Source organism: Narcine bancroftii, chromosome 3 (genome assembly GCF_036971445.1).
Source record: "Narcine bancroftii isolate sNarBan1 chromosome 3, sNarBan1.hap1, whole genome shotgun sequence".
In the NCBI taxonomy this organism is placed as follows: domain Eukaryota; kingdom Metazoa; phylum Chordata; class Chondrichthyes; order Torpediniformes; family Narcinidae; genus Narcine; species Narcine bancroftii.
The window spans coordinates 154,327,751-154,344,332 of NC_091471.1; the positions used below are offsets into that span (position 1 = coordinate 154,327,751).

At 42.7% G+C, this 16,582-nt stretch overlaps 1 protein-coding gene across 11 annotated transcripts in view; it reads right to left on the reverse strand.

Annotated features, from left to right (window-relative positions):
• sec31a (SEC31 homolog A, COPII coat complex component) overlaps positions 1–1,285 on the reverse strand; it is a 110,366-nt gene extending 109,081 nt beyond the window's left edge. For 5 of the 11 annotated variants that reach the window (XM_069925434.1, XM_069925440.1, XM_069925439.1 and 2 more), the window contains exon 1: positions 836–1,280. The gene's annotated coding sequence lies outside the window, so the exon portion shown is untranslated. Of the gene's footprint in view, positions 1–835 lie in introns of all 11 variants that reach the window. The other 6 variants (XM_069925437.1, XM_069925433.1, XM_069925436.1 and 3 more) reach the window with 4 other exon arrangements.
• Between the last annotated feature and the right edge of the window lie 15,297 nt (positions 1,286–16,582).

The window sequence follows — 16,582 nt, forward strand, 5'->3', positions numbered from 1 at the left end:
GGAAGCCAGTCGTTTACGCGGGACCTTATCGAAGGCCTTCTGGAAGTCCAGGTACACCACATCCACTGGCTCTCCCCCATCTATTTTACCTGTCACCATCTCAAAGAATTCCAATAGATTTGTCAAGCACGATTTACCTTTTGTTGACTCCGTCCGATCCCTTCTCTGCTAGTCATATGCTCCGCTATTACATCCTTAATAACGGATTCCATCATTTTGCCCACTACTGATGTAAGGCTCACCGGCCGATAATTCCCCGCTTTTTCTCTACCCCCCTTTTTAAATAGTGGGGTAACATTAGCTACCCTCCAATCCATGGGTACTGATCCTGAGTCTATCGAGTTCTGGAAAATAATTCTTAAAGCATCTGCTATCTGAATGGCCACTTCCTTAAGTACCCTAGGATGTAGATTATCAGGCCCTTGGGATTTATCTGCCTTCAACCCCATCAATTTCCCCAAGACCATGTCCTTAGAGATACTGATTTCTTTCAGTTCCTCCCTTGCATTAGTCTCAATGTTTCCCAACATCCTTGGGAGGTTATTTGTATCCTCTCTTGGTAGTTATTTCAACCCCTCGTTCCAATGCGAAGTTCGGACTGACAGTGTCGGGCTGCGTTATCAGAGACTTAGCCTTTCAGCTCAAACATTACACCAAGGTCCACACTAACTCCTCGATCGGAAATAAATATCTTCATTGCGAAAACAGGAGGCCAGGCGAACATGCAACCAAGAAATGACCAGGAAAGTGAAGCTCCTGCCTCACATTAGAGGGTTAAACTCCCCCGGTAGACAGAACCGTGACCGACCATCCTCAGTCACCCACTGATACTCACAGATTGCAAGCCAGCCGAATCCAAGGAAAACGTGACAACCAGGGAAGGCGACAGGAGAGATGACAGACCAGGTCTAGTTGGGTCTGGTGCAAGGAAGAAGGGATCATGAAGAACTCGTGGGGGCAGAAAAGGTCGAACCGAAGAGGACAGGGCCAATGCAATTCAAGTGAATTCAATGCAAGTGCCCCTCGGCCTGGCCACTCCGGCACTCGGTCTCAGCCGGGGACGATTCAACCGGCCGCCGAGGCCTCAACCCTGCGAGGAGGGACTCGGGAAGAGCACCTCCACCCCCCGGTCAGCGGCACCTGGTCCCCGGCTCACCTCCGTGTGGTCGGTGCTCAGCCCAGTCGGACAAGTCCACGTCTCCACCAACGTGGCAGCCAAAGCAGATTGGACCGAGACGTCCACACTTCCGCTTCCTCAGCTGGCTGAGTCCGCCCAGCAGCTGAGAGGCGAGGAGCCACGCCTCGCCCACCGAACAATGCAGCGCAGAAGCGGACGCCGGTGCAAAGGCGAGTGAACAGAATCTGGCGTCGCTGCCAATGGCCACAACCCGGGACGGACACTGCGAGCAGCGGGACCAGTGGGTCTGACTGAATGGTGAGAGCCTGCGGGCGCTGGAGCTCCAACAGCAAACTGCTGACGGAACCCGGCGAGTCAAGCAGCATCTCCGGATCAGTTGGTACTTACTGGTGCGATGCGTGGGCTCGACGCCCACTGTTGTGCGGTCCCGTCCAGTGGATGAGGCCGCCACGATTGGACAAACACTCGTTGAGCCGAGGCACATGATGAAGCTCCGATAATCTGTTATCCGGCCACTTCGAAAGTTCGACATCTGGCTCCAAGACCCTGTTAACCCACGAGTATCGAGAGGCTCTCAAATCATTGTCGCCCCAGTTGACGTGTTCCCTGAAGCTCAGTTTTCCACACTCCCTTTCAACGCCATTTCCCCTGCATTCTTTAAACTTACTGGCCCACTGGAAATTTTATTAAACTACTGTGTTACAATCATTATGTAGCATCATAATACTGCACATTTATAATCAACTGATCGAGAAATAAATGGGTAAGCGAATGGATAATAGAGAGATCAATTGATACATATGGTGTGTATTGGGGTAGTAATGGATCCCCCAATAATCCCCCAAATATGCTGTCCAACATAAATGTTCTGGATAATCAGTTGACTTGTTCATTGCCTGAACTGTGAGTTGTTACTCGATGGTTGAATACGTTGATAATAAAGGGTTTGCCTTTTTGGTCTCTGGTTCATCCTATATTTTATGTTGCTTTTGAAAATGAAGACGAAATCATACTGATACCTAACTAATATGTCCATGGCATAAATATTGTGCCCTCATTTGAACTGCAGGATTTCTCAGGCCCCACAATAATAATTACATACAAACCAAAGAGATGGCAATGCTGGAGAGCATAGAATGCAAGGAGAGCATCAGGAGATTTTTGTTTTCATTTAGAAATACAACAGGACAACATGCCCTTCCGGCCCACAAGCCTGTGTCTCCCAAAGACACCGATGAACCTCCAGACTCCGTCGGTTTATTTTTGGACAGTGAGAGAAGAACCCAGAGGAAACCCGCGCAGACCCAGGGAGAACATACAAACAATGTGGGATTCGAACCACGGTTATTGGAGCTCTAATAATATTGCACTCATTGCTACGCTAATTTTGACATCGTTAACGTTTTTGGTGAAGAAGGCATTTGGTACACTTGCATTCTAGAAACAGAATATTGAATAAGATTTGGAATTGGTGAGATTATTGTGTTCAGTTCTGGTTGCCAGACTAGAAGGGTGTAATTAAGCTAGAGAGGCTGCAGAAACGTTTCATAAGTTTGTGGTCAGGACAGGAGGGTTTTAAGTTATAAGCAGAGTTTGGATGGAATGGGGGACAGATTTCCTTGGAGTGAAGGATGGGCACACAATAAAGTGGAAGGTCTCTGCCGCTTTTCCAGAATAGGGACACTAAAATTAGAGGGCATAGATTTAAGGTGAGAGAGGAGAGATTTAAAGGAGACCCAAGCGCCAGATCTTTCCACACAGAGAGTGGTGGGCATATGGAATAGGTTGTCAGAGCAAGCAGCAGAGGTAGATACGATTACAAGATCATGGATAGGAAAGTTTTGGAAGGATAAGGGCCAAATACAGGCAAATAAGAATAGTTCAGGTTAACATGCATAAGATGAGCCATTGCTGGACCATTATGTCAACCTTCTACAGGATCTCTATGGAGAGAGCCCTGGGTGCTGACTGCTGCAGAAAAATGGATCAGAGATCAATCCACAGGACCACATGAGTGGCAGAGAAGATCACTGGAGTCTGCACCCCCCCCCCCCCCCCATCTTTGATTTGATCTAACAGGATTAGGCCTGTTAAGGGCATGCAAAATCATTGATGACCCCTTCCAACACACATCTTTCAGCTGCTCTATTTGGGAAAGAGATCCAGGAGTATCAGGGCCACTGTCACCAGGCCAAGAAATAGCTTCTTCCCACAGTCAATGAGAATGCTGAATAACCAAAGGAAGAGCTCCTACTGACCATCCTAGACTCTCATATTCATGAAAGAATATTTATTTATTTGTGTGTGTGTGTGTGTGTGTGTGATGAATGAAATACTTGTCTTTCATATATATAATTTAACTGGTTGTGTGCGTGTTTTGCACTGAGAGGAGAATGCTGTTTTGTCAGGTATTTGTACAATCAGACGACAATAAACTTGAAAGGACTATTTTTGTGCTGTATAAATCTGTCATACTGTGATTTTGTTATGTTCATTGTCCATCCTCATCTATTCTTGAGAAGGGATCAAAGTTGAACCGCTGCCTTGAATTGCTGTAGTCAGTCCTTCTAGTGAGGATACACCTGCAATACTGTTGAGAAGGATTTAGATCCAGCAACAACGAATGAACAGCAATACATTTGAAGTCAGGGCAGTCTGCAACTTGCAGAAGAACCTGCAGGTGGCAATGTTCCTATGTGCCTTCTGCCCTTGTCTTTCAAGGTAGAGGTCATAGATTTAGAAAGTGCTGTTGGGTTAATTTAGGTGAGTAGCTGTCATTAATTTTATTTTAATTTAATGATGCACACGGTAGAAAACCCTTCCCATGAAAACTGCATTGCCCAATTACATGCAATTAACCCTTCAACCCCATACATTTTGAACTGTGGGAGGAAACCCACAAAGACATGGGGAGAACACGCAAACTCCTTCGAACTGTAATAGCATTGGGCAAACTGCTGCACTAACCGTGATGGTAACCAGTCCAGTAATGGTGTACCGGAGTTGTAAGGAATGAATGATTAGGGTGATGGATGCACTATTTTTCTTTCCTGCATGGTATCAAACATGAGAGTTGTTAGGATTGCATTCATCCAGACAAGCAGACAATATTCCTTTACATTCCTGCCTCATGCCTTGTGCGTGGTGGAAAGATTTCGTAGGGGGATGGGTAGTAACAGGAGCCAAGTCACTTCCTGCAGCATGCCCAGCTTTTGTAGCCACAGTTTATGTGCCTACTCGACTTTAGTTTCTGGTCTATAGTGATCTCATAGCCCAGGATGACGATGGTGGGGTATGGAAGGTCAATACCTTGCTTGTGATATTCGAATGTCACTTGAAATGTTTACACGTTTGGACTGCTTCATTTAATGGGGAACTGTGAGAGGAAGTAGACATTGTATAACTATCCTAGCTTTACTGTGGAAGAAAAGTAATTGATGAAGACTGAGCTCCATCATCCACAACCATCTTCCTTTGAATGAGCTATGACTCCAACCATAGGAATGTTTTCACCTTTATGTCTTTGGACTCTAGTTTTATCAGGGTGTCTTAATACCTTATTTGGTCAAATGCTTCTTTGATATTCAAGGGCAGTCAGTTTCACCTTGCCTCTGGAATCCAGCTGTTTAATCCATTTTTGAACCAAGCTGAGATGAAATTTGGAGGCAAGGGGTAACTTGCAAAACCAAGACTGGACATCAGTGTGTATTGATGACAGCCCTCCCCATGTGTATCTGATGATTGAAAGTGGAATGATGTAGCAATACTGAGCAGCATTTATCCATTTTTTTAATATATAAGCCGGACAGTCAAGGCACATTTTACATTACACTGGACAAAAATGTTTTCAGAAGGTTTGCTTCCTGAAAAATTTGGGGATTATGATAGACAACTTCAAGCTGAACACAAAGATAAATTCTGATTTGTTCTATCATGTAGGAAGTTGGAGAAACATTACATTAACTTTTATTGAATTTAGCATGTTTGAATTTACCATAACCATGGTGGCTCATTGGATTAGTTCAACTGACCTAAAAATGTTCTGCCACTGATTTTCATTGTCCTTAGCATCTGATGCCTCTCATGTTGGTGTCCAACAATAGTCAGCCAGTATGGATGGATTCCAGTTACCCTGATACTGCTTTTCCATGATCAAAATGTCCTGGTAAAACCTTTCACCATGTTCGTCACTGACTGCACCAAGATCAGCAGGGAAGTCCAAGTGCAAATGCAGAAAATGAATTTTCAATGACATGTCTCACTTCATAGTTTTCAATGCTTTTTTTTTTAATTTTTAAATTTTCACACTATGAACCATATTAACCAAAATACACACAAACATTTCCCTCTTGACTATACAGTGTCATTTTCTCCCCTTTTTCTCTCTACCCACTAAACGTTCAACATATACATTACAATAATCCCATTAAACAATGTTATCACACAATGAAAATAAATAAGAAAATTGTATCATCTACTTTTACACACTGGGTCAGTTCATTTTGTCTTCTTCTCATTCTATCATTTTAGGGGGTGGAGGTCTGCGGTAGGCCCTCTCTGTTGTGTTCTATGTACAGTTCCCAAATTTGTTTGAATAATTTAAAAAATAAAGTCACATTATATGTTATTTTTTCTGATGGAATACATTTATTCATTTCTATGTACCATTGCTGTACTCTCAGGCTCTCTTTTGATTTCCAGGTTGACATTATACATTTTTTTGCTACAGCGAAGGCTATCATAATAAATCTTTTTTGTGCTTCATCCAGTTTGAGGCCTAATTCTTTACTTCTTATATTACTTAGAAGAAAGATCTCTGGATTTTTTTGGTATGTTGCTTTTTGTGATTTTATTTAATACCTGATTTAGATCTTTGCTTTTCTATGCTTGAAGCATGTTGTCAATAAGCTGGATTTAGTTTGGTGCTCTGTAGTTGCCAAGAAAATTCTAAACATCTTTAAATGCTTCCATGCTATTTTCTCCATTTCCACTAGCAGATCTTTGAACTGCCTATCCTTGATAACGTGTCTGATTTGTAGACGAACAAATAGGCCTTCCGCAATCTTGGGATCAGTCATTCTTGGAAACATCTGTTTCAAATAGCAAAATCCTTCACTTTCCTTGTTCATTGATTTCTCATCAATCCAAGTTTATACAAAGCGGAGGCAGAAATATCTTCGTTGGGCCAGCAAGTGGCACATTTTTCTGACCTGGAACCAAATGCTTTCAGAGCAGCCAGATCTTTTTAATGTAATGTGTCTTTTTAGCACAGCTATCCCATTCACAAAAGAAACAATAGTACTTGGTATCTCCAAGCTGCATTCCTCGTAGTAGTCCCAATACTTTTAGATCACCACAGATGTACATGTTTCAAAAACAGTTCAACGTTATCATAGGTTTCTTTCATGTGTACAACATAGCTAATGGGTACTGAAAGGGTGAACATTGCCATTGTGTAACAGGACAGCTTTTAGATTTAACTTTGATGAATCTTTAAAAATGGCATTGTTGTGGCTCATGCATATAACCCAAAGCCATGAACAACCCATCAATGTCAGTGCAGAAACAGAGGTTGTCAACCTTAGTAAAGAAGATTGTCAAATGCTCTTCAGGCCTCTGAAAGACAGACATTTTCAAATCTTGTGACAACAAACCTCAAGCCCCATCCTTGCAGTTTTGAACCAAGTAGCTCTGCTTTTGCTTTTGACAGACCCAAGTTCCTGACCAGGTCATTCAATTCTGAGTGGGTTATCAGATGAGGATAACCAGGCATCAACAGTTCAACATCTTGATCAGTGTGGTTTTGCACATCTGGTTTGTGCACTGTGGCATTTTCATTTGCCTCATTTAGGCTCCATATTTCTGCCTGCTTCAGAAGAGGCAAAACTGATGCCATGCAGCACTGATCTCATGGCTGAAGGCAGATGGGAGTATTGAATAGATTTTTAGTAGAGAAGCCAGATACATCAGACAGACAGAAGTAACAGTTTGAAACATAATCCTTCTGGTTTCGCCATATCATTGGGACTGCAAATGGCATTGATTTCTGAGTACCTCTGAGCCAAGCTCTCAGGTTGACTGCATATGTTCCACAACAGTTGTGAGGAGCTCAGGGTTTGTCTTGGTCACCAGTTCAACCAAAGGAGAGATCATGCATTAATTCCTATCTCACCAATTCAATTGTTTTCTGAGGAGGTCCCAAAGAAAACTGATGACAGAAAATTGGTAGATTTGGTATACATAGACATTAGCAAGATTTTTGGCAAAGTTTAGAAAGTTCAGGTGGTGAAACTTAATCCAGACCAGTGTAAGGTAATGCATTTGGAGTTGTCTAATACTGCTCAGACATTTACAGTAAATGCAGGGACTTTGGAAGTATTGACGCACAGAGGGACCTTGGGGTAAATGTTCATACCTCCCCAAAAATGGCAACAGAGATGGATAGTGTCGTGAAGAAACCATGAGGCAGGGTTATTGAATGTAAGAGTTAAGCCACATTTGTTATGCCACATTTGGAATATGGTATGCAGCTCTGGTCAACACTCTATGAAAGGATTTGGTTGGACTAGAAAGAATTCAGAAGTGATTCACCAGGATATTGCTTGGAATAGAGGGCTTGAGTTACAAGGGGAGATTGGATGGATTGTGACCTTTCTCACTGGATCCCTAGAATCTAAGGGTTAAGCTTATGACGATTCTTTCAACATTATGAGGGGAATAGACATAGTAGATAGTCTCTATCTTTTTCCAAAGCAAGAGAACATTGGTGGAGTCACGTGATGCTGAGAGGCTGAAAGAACGTGCTCAGAGATCTCCCATCTAAAAGCCTCTAAAACAAGGAAAATAATGTTTATAAATAGAAGTTAAACTTACCCTCGCTGAAGTAAGATGGGCAAGAACAAGAAGAAGCAGGCAGCAGAGGATCAGAACCTGCTAGAAACGGCAAAAATATCAAGTGAAAACTCACTCGATGCTAGTGGCCCGCAGGCTCCTGCGCTGCTATCAAGGCCTAGTGCTGAAGGCATGAGGATAAAGCCTGCGACTTTGGGCTCGCCCAACCAAAATGTTCTGGCAGCTGTGCAGTCACTGGTGACCCAGATTGGAGGTCTGGAGCAATGACTGAACACCAGGCTAAAAGATGTCTCGAGGGCTTGCTCAACGGACTTCAATTGGGGCTCTGACAAATTGTGTTGAGGTCCTGGAAGCCAAGATGGGGTATGTCCAAGATAGACTGGAAAATGCAGCCAATGCATGAGTCATCGAAAAGAAAAACCAGCCGATAGATAAGTTAGACTATCTGGAAAACTACAATCGGGCCAGTAACATTAGACTACTGGTCCTGAAAGAGGGGGAAGAAGGGAAGGGTTCAGTGGAGTTCTTTGGACACTGGATCCCCAAAGTGTTGGGAAGGGATCGATTTAGAGCCCTCTCACCATAGAAAGGGCCCATCAGACATTTGGCCCCCCATCCCGCCCCAAATCAATGCCTGAGGTCAGTTCTGATCCGGTTTGTTAGTAGCCAGGACTGGGAAACAGTGCCAAGGGCAATGATTACCTGATCAAGGGAGAGTGATGGAATTCTTGGTGGGGGGGGGGGGTGGAGATTGATGTTCTTCCCTGACCTGAGTCCTGTGCTGCTAAAACAATGAAAATAATTTGACCAGGTCAAGAAAATATTGAGAAAGAAGTAGAGTATGCAATGCTGTACCCAGCCACCCTAAAAAATCATTCTACTGGGAGGGGAAACACTTTAAGGAGCCACGGGATTCTATGTTATGCACCCAGGAATTACCAGGAAATGTGTATGCCTGCAAGAATACAGGCTGAATCGAACCCCTGAAGAATACCTGAGAAGCTATGGAACAAAGGGGGGGTCATTAGAGTCTTAAAATTATTGATTCACAAAAACAATTAAGATGATTGAGGTTATTGTTGTACATAGTTGCCAGGGTTCTGATAAAGTTTTACATTGATGGGAGGGAATGGAAGGCTATATACTTTTCCTTGTTTTTTCAAAAAATTGTATAAACAAGGAAAATAATGGGAGCTTGAGGCAGAAGAGGCTATGCAAGGCCACACTGCAGACTGGACAAGGGGAAAGATGGCACACAAGGAGATTCAAAATAGCAGAAGCAGAGAGGAGGGGCACCAAAACAGAGGACGGGATATTTTGCTTGTTAACTTTGATATATTGGGGGTTTTTTAAGGTTTATTTTATTTTATCTAGGTTTTCCTATGGTGGAATTTTGTATTTTTTATGTTTATTTTTATTCTCCTTTTTCCCTTTGTGGCTGGTATGGACGTTGGTATGGAGAGACCATGAACGACGGGAAGGTGTGAGGAGGGCACTATTCAAGACAAACAGGGATGCTGTGAAGGTAAAAAGATAAGATATAGAAACACAAATGAATAAGACAATCAAATTTATTAGTAACCATGCAAATGGTTTAAACAGCACCATAAAGAGGAAGTGGGTCCTGGCTCTCTTTAAAAAATTGAGAGCAAATATAATATTCTTCAGGAAATGCATTTAATGAAAAGGGAACATGATAAACTTAAAAGTTACTGGGTGGGGTAAGTGTTCTCTTCCTCCTTCAGCTCTAAGGCTTTTAATACACAAAAGGTGGTGGTGAGTGTTGGAGCTACAGACCCGGCCAGGAGATTTGTAATGGTACACTGTCAGTTATATTCGGAACCCTGGACACTGCTAAATCTCTATGCACCAAACTTTGATGACAAACAGGGCTGCAGAGGGTAAACAGAACATATTAATGGGAGGAGATCTAAATTTTTGTCTGGACCCTATTCTAGCTAAGACAACAAAGACATTGATGAGGTCCAAGGTAGCAAAAACCATTCTGGCCTTTATGAAATAATTAAATTTGATAGACATATGGAGGCAGTGGAGCTTGCAGGCTAGGGACTACTTCTTTTACTCAAAGTCCCATGACTCTCATACCAGATTTGATTATTTTCTGATGTTGGCCTGGTTGGAAGGCAGAGTGCTTCGGTTGGAATATTTAGCAAGGGTAGTATCAGATCACTTACCATTGACCTTGCAAATAACAATGCCTGAAAAATGGGCAAATGCTTATAGGTGGCGCTTTAATGTTATGCTGTTGGAAAAACCCAGACTTTTGTGCTTTTATAAGGGACCAAATTGCTCTGTTTTGTGAAACAAATTGTCCCTGAATTAATAATATCTTAGGGGGCAAATAATTTTGTGTACCTAAAGTATTAAACAAAAACACTTGGCTAAAATGGAGACACTGGAACAGGAGATCACAAAATTGGAAAAAAATACCAAAACCTGGGATCAAATGAGAAATATCAGGAATTGGAAAATAAGAAACTTAAATACAACATGCTGAAAACATTCAGAGTGAAACAAATGCTCCAGTTTCCAGTGAGGAAATCGAACGGGCCTTGAGTACGTTACAAACAAGTCTCTAGGAGAGGACAGCTTTCCCCCTGAGTTTTATAAGGAATTCAAAGACCTATTCACCTATTATTAATGGGTGTAATGAACCAGGTGGTGGAGAAGCAGACTTTCCCAGAATCTTTTTCAACAGCTATCATTATGGTGATATCTAAAAAGAACAGGGACCCATTGAAGCCATCCTTATATAGACCTATCTCCCACTAAATACAGATAACAAAATAATAGCCAAGGCACTGACCAATAGGCTGTGTTGGTACCTTCCCAAGTTGATAGATCAGGACCAAGAGGGCTTCATCAAGCACTCTTCTAATAACTTGAGCAGACTATTTAACATTATACATTTGGCACAGGCAAAACATGATCCAAGATGCATCACAGTGTTGAATGGGAGCTGCTCAGCTCAAGATTGGAAGAAACTACAGAAGGTAGTGAATGCTGCGCAGAATATAACTCAAACTTTCCTCCCCTCCATAGACTCCATCTACATCACCAGGCAGACAACACAGTGAAAGGCCCATCACACCCTGGACACACTCCCTTCTCCCACTGGGGAAAAAGCTCGAGTGTGAAAGAATGCACCAATTGGCTTAAAGATAGATTTCTCCCTGCAGCCATCAGGCTTCTGAATGAACCCCATGACAACTCTCTCCCACTCCCCTCCCTTGCCTTCCTTAAAAAATGTCAATGCTGCCGGAGCTGCTGGCTGTGCTGCCACTGGTGCAGGCACATGGAGAGAGAGGAGTGGAGATGCAGTGCTCCTCTGCAGAGTTCTACCACTGGACCTATTGCCGACAGCTCCACACAGGCTTTAAACAGCCTGTTAAAGGAGCCAACAGTGTTTTATTTTTAAAATCCTGCAACCGCAGGCTCCAAGCCCAAGTCAGTGGCCACAATGGATTGCAGACTCCAGGGAAGCAGAAGACTGGTGCAGGAAAACAGAAAAAGTGGAGACCACCACCCATTTGAGAAAGAGAAGCAAAGGAGATGACCATGTGGGACAATGACAGCAGACGAGTATATGTCTCTAAGGCTGAACACACAGTTGGTGATTCTAGGTGAGCAACCCATGCAGGCTGTGGCCGACTGTGGTCAAACGACTCACACCAGTCTGTTGACTGCTGTCAACTGGTTGATGGGATAGCAGGTATCGGAACCTAGATGCGAGAGGGTGCCGAGAGCACTGAGGGATTCCTGATCACTTCGGAGGTTCAAATCTGGAGCTTGGGTTGCCAATAGTTTGATCTGAAGTCTGTGTTTCTGCCGAGGCTATGAGAGTACTGGGGGAGAATCCATGGACACTCAGTGACTCTGGGTGGGGGAAATCTATTATGCTTTTCTTTCTCTGACTGTAAGGGGCACCAGGCACTTTCCGCTGATGCCAAATCTTTGTCTGCCTTATGGTAAGACAAAAGGAAATTTTGTGTATTATTCTATTTTCTGTGTTTATAGCATGACAATAAAAGAATCTTGAATCTACTCCTACATTCTAAATTGTGGTTTCTCCACAACTGTCTGTTCACAGAAGAATTCTTCTCATTGTGTACTGTATTTCACTTGTGAACAGTAAGACACTGCAGGGATATGCGTGAGTCACCTCTGTTCAGTTTAGATGAATGATGAGGGAACTGTTATATATCTGATCTGCTGCTGATACTGTGTGGCAACGTGAGTTGTGTGAAGAGTATGTAGAGCGATCAGGCTTTATATTTTAGCAGGTTGCGTGAATAGGTGAGGAAATTAAATTTGTTCATTGCTTAACAGGCTAGAATGCTTCCTCTGGTTGTGACTAGAACCAGAATTCAAAGTTCAACGTTTAAATTTATTGTCAGAGTACAGACATTCAAGATTCCTTTATTGTCATGTATGAGGACAGAACACGTAATATTACACAAAATTGCCTTCTGCCTGCCATAAGGCAGACAAAGAGTCACCATTAGTGTCTCCTGGCACCTCTTACAGTAAGAGAGAAAGAGAAGTGAAAGTCCCATTAGTCACGGAGCATCCATAGATTTGCCTCAAATGCTCCTGCAGACTCTACATGCACAGACCCATGCTTGATTCATCAGTAACCCGAGCTCCAGATCCAAATCTCCGACACGATCAGGACCCTAGGCCCTTTGGAAGCCCTTCTTGCTCTCAGAACCCTGGCTCCAATATTTGGTTCCCATGATCCAGTCTCCAGCAGCCTGCAGAACGTGCAGATTCCCTGACCGTAAGTTGGCTGCAGCCTGCGTAGGCCCATCAGCACCTTGCTGGTTCACTACCGTGGTCACCACCTTGTAGGGTCGTCTCCTCTGCTTCTATTTATCAAGGGGTGTCATCCTTGTATCTGGTGCCTGCAACCATCTGCTGCTCCCTGGAGAGGAACCCCTTATGGCCACTGCAGAGCACAGGCACCGCCATCTTGGGCACAGACCTCTGCAGATGCTGGATTTTACTTAAAACATTGTCGGCTCCTTTCAAAACCTATATGAAGCTGCTGGCATTCGAACCAGGCAGTTGAACCCTTCAGAGCAGCATTGAGTCTCCGCTCTCCAGGGTCTACTGTGCTGCTGTTATGGAAGGTCCACCATTTCTTTCATGACATTACATACAAGCCGGAAATTCTTTCTTGCAGACCAGGCAGAATTTCTGTTTCAAACTAAAGGTGTGCCATTCAGAATTGAGATTAAATTATTTTCACATGGAACACCGTGAACAATCAGAATTCTCTACCATAGGGGTTCAGTGAAGATATAAGAGCCTCATCACTTGATCTTTGGGTATTAAGGGAATCAAGAATTTAGTAAAGTAGCCAGTGACTTGCAAAGGTCATGAGGGGCTGAATGGGCTACTCCTATTTTTCTTTCTTTGCTTTTGTAAGTACACATAATTTCTGAGATTGGTTAAGGTTCAGACCACCACAACCTAGATTTCTTATAAATTTATTAAGATTAAGAAATAACCTCAAGCCCCTGCACTCCATTGTACTTCTTTAGACCTTTTAGATTCTGAATACACCCCCCTTCAGTGCTGGCACAAAAGAATCCCCATGTTATCTTCAACTGCAGCTGATTTTGAACAATTTTGCCAATCACTAAGAGGAGTCTGTTCCCACACATTCTGGAAATTAATCCTGCCTCCAGTTCCTTTTCAGTTGCCAGTTTTTCTGAACATGCCTTAGTTAGAATTTTTTTAAAGTGCAATAATTTGTTTCATACCCACCCACCCCTCTTGATTTTTCAGTCTTCAACTCGTCTGCTTGCTGAGACACTGAAAATGGTTACTCTCGCTCCTGTCACAAATTAACCCATTATCCTTGACATTTTGACCATTATCACAGACATTGGATGGCAAGCATTCTAGGTTTATATGCACTTCCCTTCAGCACCAATCTGACCATTAACATTTCCAAAGACTAGTTGATCCAAAAGGTGGAAGCAAGATTGAGGCCTCTGGGAACATAAATTGAATGCAGTTCCTCACCATATGCTGGTCATTTCTATCTGATTATCACTAATTAAATGCATTTAGTTACACAATTGGCTAGACGTTGTTCTGTGAATCTGCTGATTTTAGCACATTGCAGTTGAAGAGGTGAATAGATCACTTGCGAAGATTAACACAGAGGGATAGACCAGGTCATGAGATTATAGACTGTAAAGTGGTGTACAATTCTACATCTTTTGGCCCAATCCCTCAAAAATGCCCTGCTTTGAATTTCCAGATCATTCAAAATTCAATCCTACTTAGTATGTGGTACAGTTGTAGCATGGAGAATCTCGTCTGTCACGAGATCCCACCAGCGAGTACCTAGTTGGAAGATGCATCACCTGCCAATCCAAGGTTGGATTACGCACATTAGTGCACATCTGACAACTGGCCCCTTTAATCACCTAGCAATTATCTGGCCAGATCCTCCAACTTACTGTACTATAAAAAGCAGCTCTTGCTCTTTGGCCCTGAGACAAATCCTACTCCATTCCAGATTGCCACTGTGGACAACGCTGGAGGAGTTGTTGGTAAGATGTGCACTATATAGGGATCAGGGCAGTTGTACATTGTTGAAGATAGCATCTGAGCCATGTGCATGTTATACAAGATATGACAGGTAGTATATTGTGATCCTTGGTTGCAATACAATCTGTAGTTGGTATTATCAGTAATTGTATCCAATGTGACTGGGATGTACTGTGCTTGTATGAGTGTAAGCAGTTGCTAGCTTCAGTAATGTTTAGTCTGATTATACTAAACTCCTTTCCCTTCCCACACAACAATCAGGGCTACCCTGGATGTGAAAATAAAGCTGTCAATAACAGATGCCTGTCAGATATTTTTTGACTTAAACCAGTTTTAACTCATGTTGGTTCAACTACTGCCACAAACCCATTCTGGTATCAATGTCCTTCAGAATCCAGCCAACAGTGCTGTGAACATGTAAATCTTGAAAATGAAGATTGAATTCCCCATACCGAGAACATTACTGTTTATAGCCCTTCAGGGTACTGCTTCATCTAAGGGAAGATGAAAAGAATGATCTGATGGTGTGTTTATTTCAATCATGATTAACATTGAGGACTCAAAAAAAGGCAAAGTGCACCAGTGTGACAAGACATTCAGATTATGATACAGGATGCGTAATTGCAAGGAAGGATATTTATCTTTGGACACAGTTTGACCTGCTGAGTTTCTCCACCATTGTCTTTTTACTATGGATATATCCTAGCTATTTCCTGGATTTTGCCAGATAGAAAAGAAACATTAATCATGGAGGGTTGAAAGACACCAGGCCTCTAAAAAAATTAGAAAAAAATAGGATTGTACTGACAAATTTAAGCTAGTACACTAAAATCTTTGATCACAGTAAGAGGAACTGAGGTATCTGGAAGTGTTAAAACAAGTTTCTCAGGAATGGAGATGAGAAACATGCATGCAAAATTATCTACATTTGGAGCACACAATTTTGGGTCCATTATCAATTTTTAAATAACCGAAATCACCACAGAGGACTATCAAAATGTAAATCCAATATATACAAGGGGGAATGAGAATAGTGTCTGCGAGGTATGCCTAAAAACAGAATTGTAAAAATAAAGAGGACAGAGGGATCTCAAAATCATGAGAAAGGGCCAATCTGGATCAATTAGCACAAGAACAGAAATGTGGAATTGAGTTATCTTCAGATGCACTAGTTTAAATAATGCAAGTGCAAAGAGACAAGCACTGAAATCCTCAGACAAGTTAATCCAAAGGCATACAAATCAGCCAGCCCTTTGGTAACCCAGGAACAATAGAAATAATGGAACACTTGGAAGGGCATTATTCTATGGAAAAAAATGGTAAGATTCCATCCTGCCAATTTTCATGCAGTTTTACCAGTTTGACTGTAGAAATGAAATTGTTAGTCCGGGAATAAATCAGGATGGGATCCCAGTTGTAAACAAATTACAGTATTTGATGGCATACAACTCACCTTTTATTCCCCCCAAAATATCCCTGGGTCTTGTTTGCAAAGTTGAAATTAGGGTGATAATGGTGACCCCGCCAGTAATCATTGTCACTGTGTGACTCACTGCTATTTATTGTTGGGGACTGGTGGCAAGGTGTCAGGGGTGGGGCAATCAGTGTAGGGGCTGGTGGCAGACTGTTGGGAAACTCTCCTGGCAGCTTGCTGTCAGTACTTGCACTGGTCCCACTGCCCCCCCCCCCCCCCCCCATCTGACAGCCCGTCACTAATCCCATTGCCCCACTTCCCCCCAGATCAAAGCGGAGCAGTGAACCAGTGGGGGGACCAACAGCAGGCTGCGCAGTTTGTTATACAAAATGTTTTCTGTTATAGCGAAGCATCTTTTGTTTTCTCTTGTAAATTACAGCATTATTATTAAAAAGATTTTTCCTTTTGTCCTAGTTGCATTTTTCCCAAGTTTCTTTTCAGCTATACTGTAGCTACCTATTTCAATGACATTAAATGCTTACCTGTAAATACAGGTAATATTCCCTGCTGAAATGGGAAGGGGGGGGTAG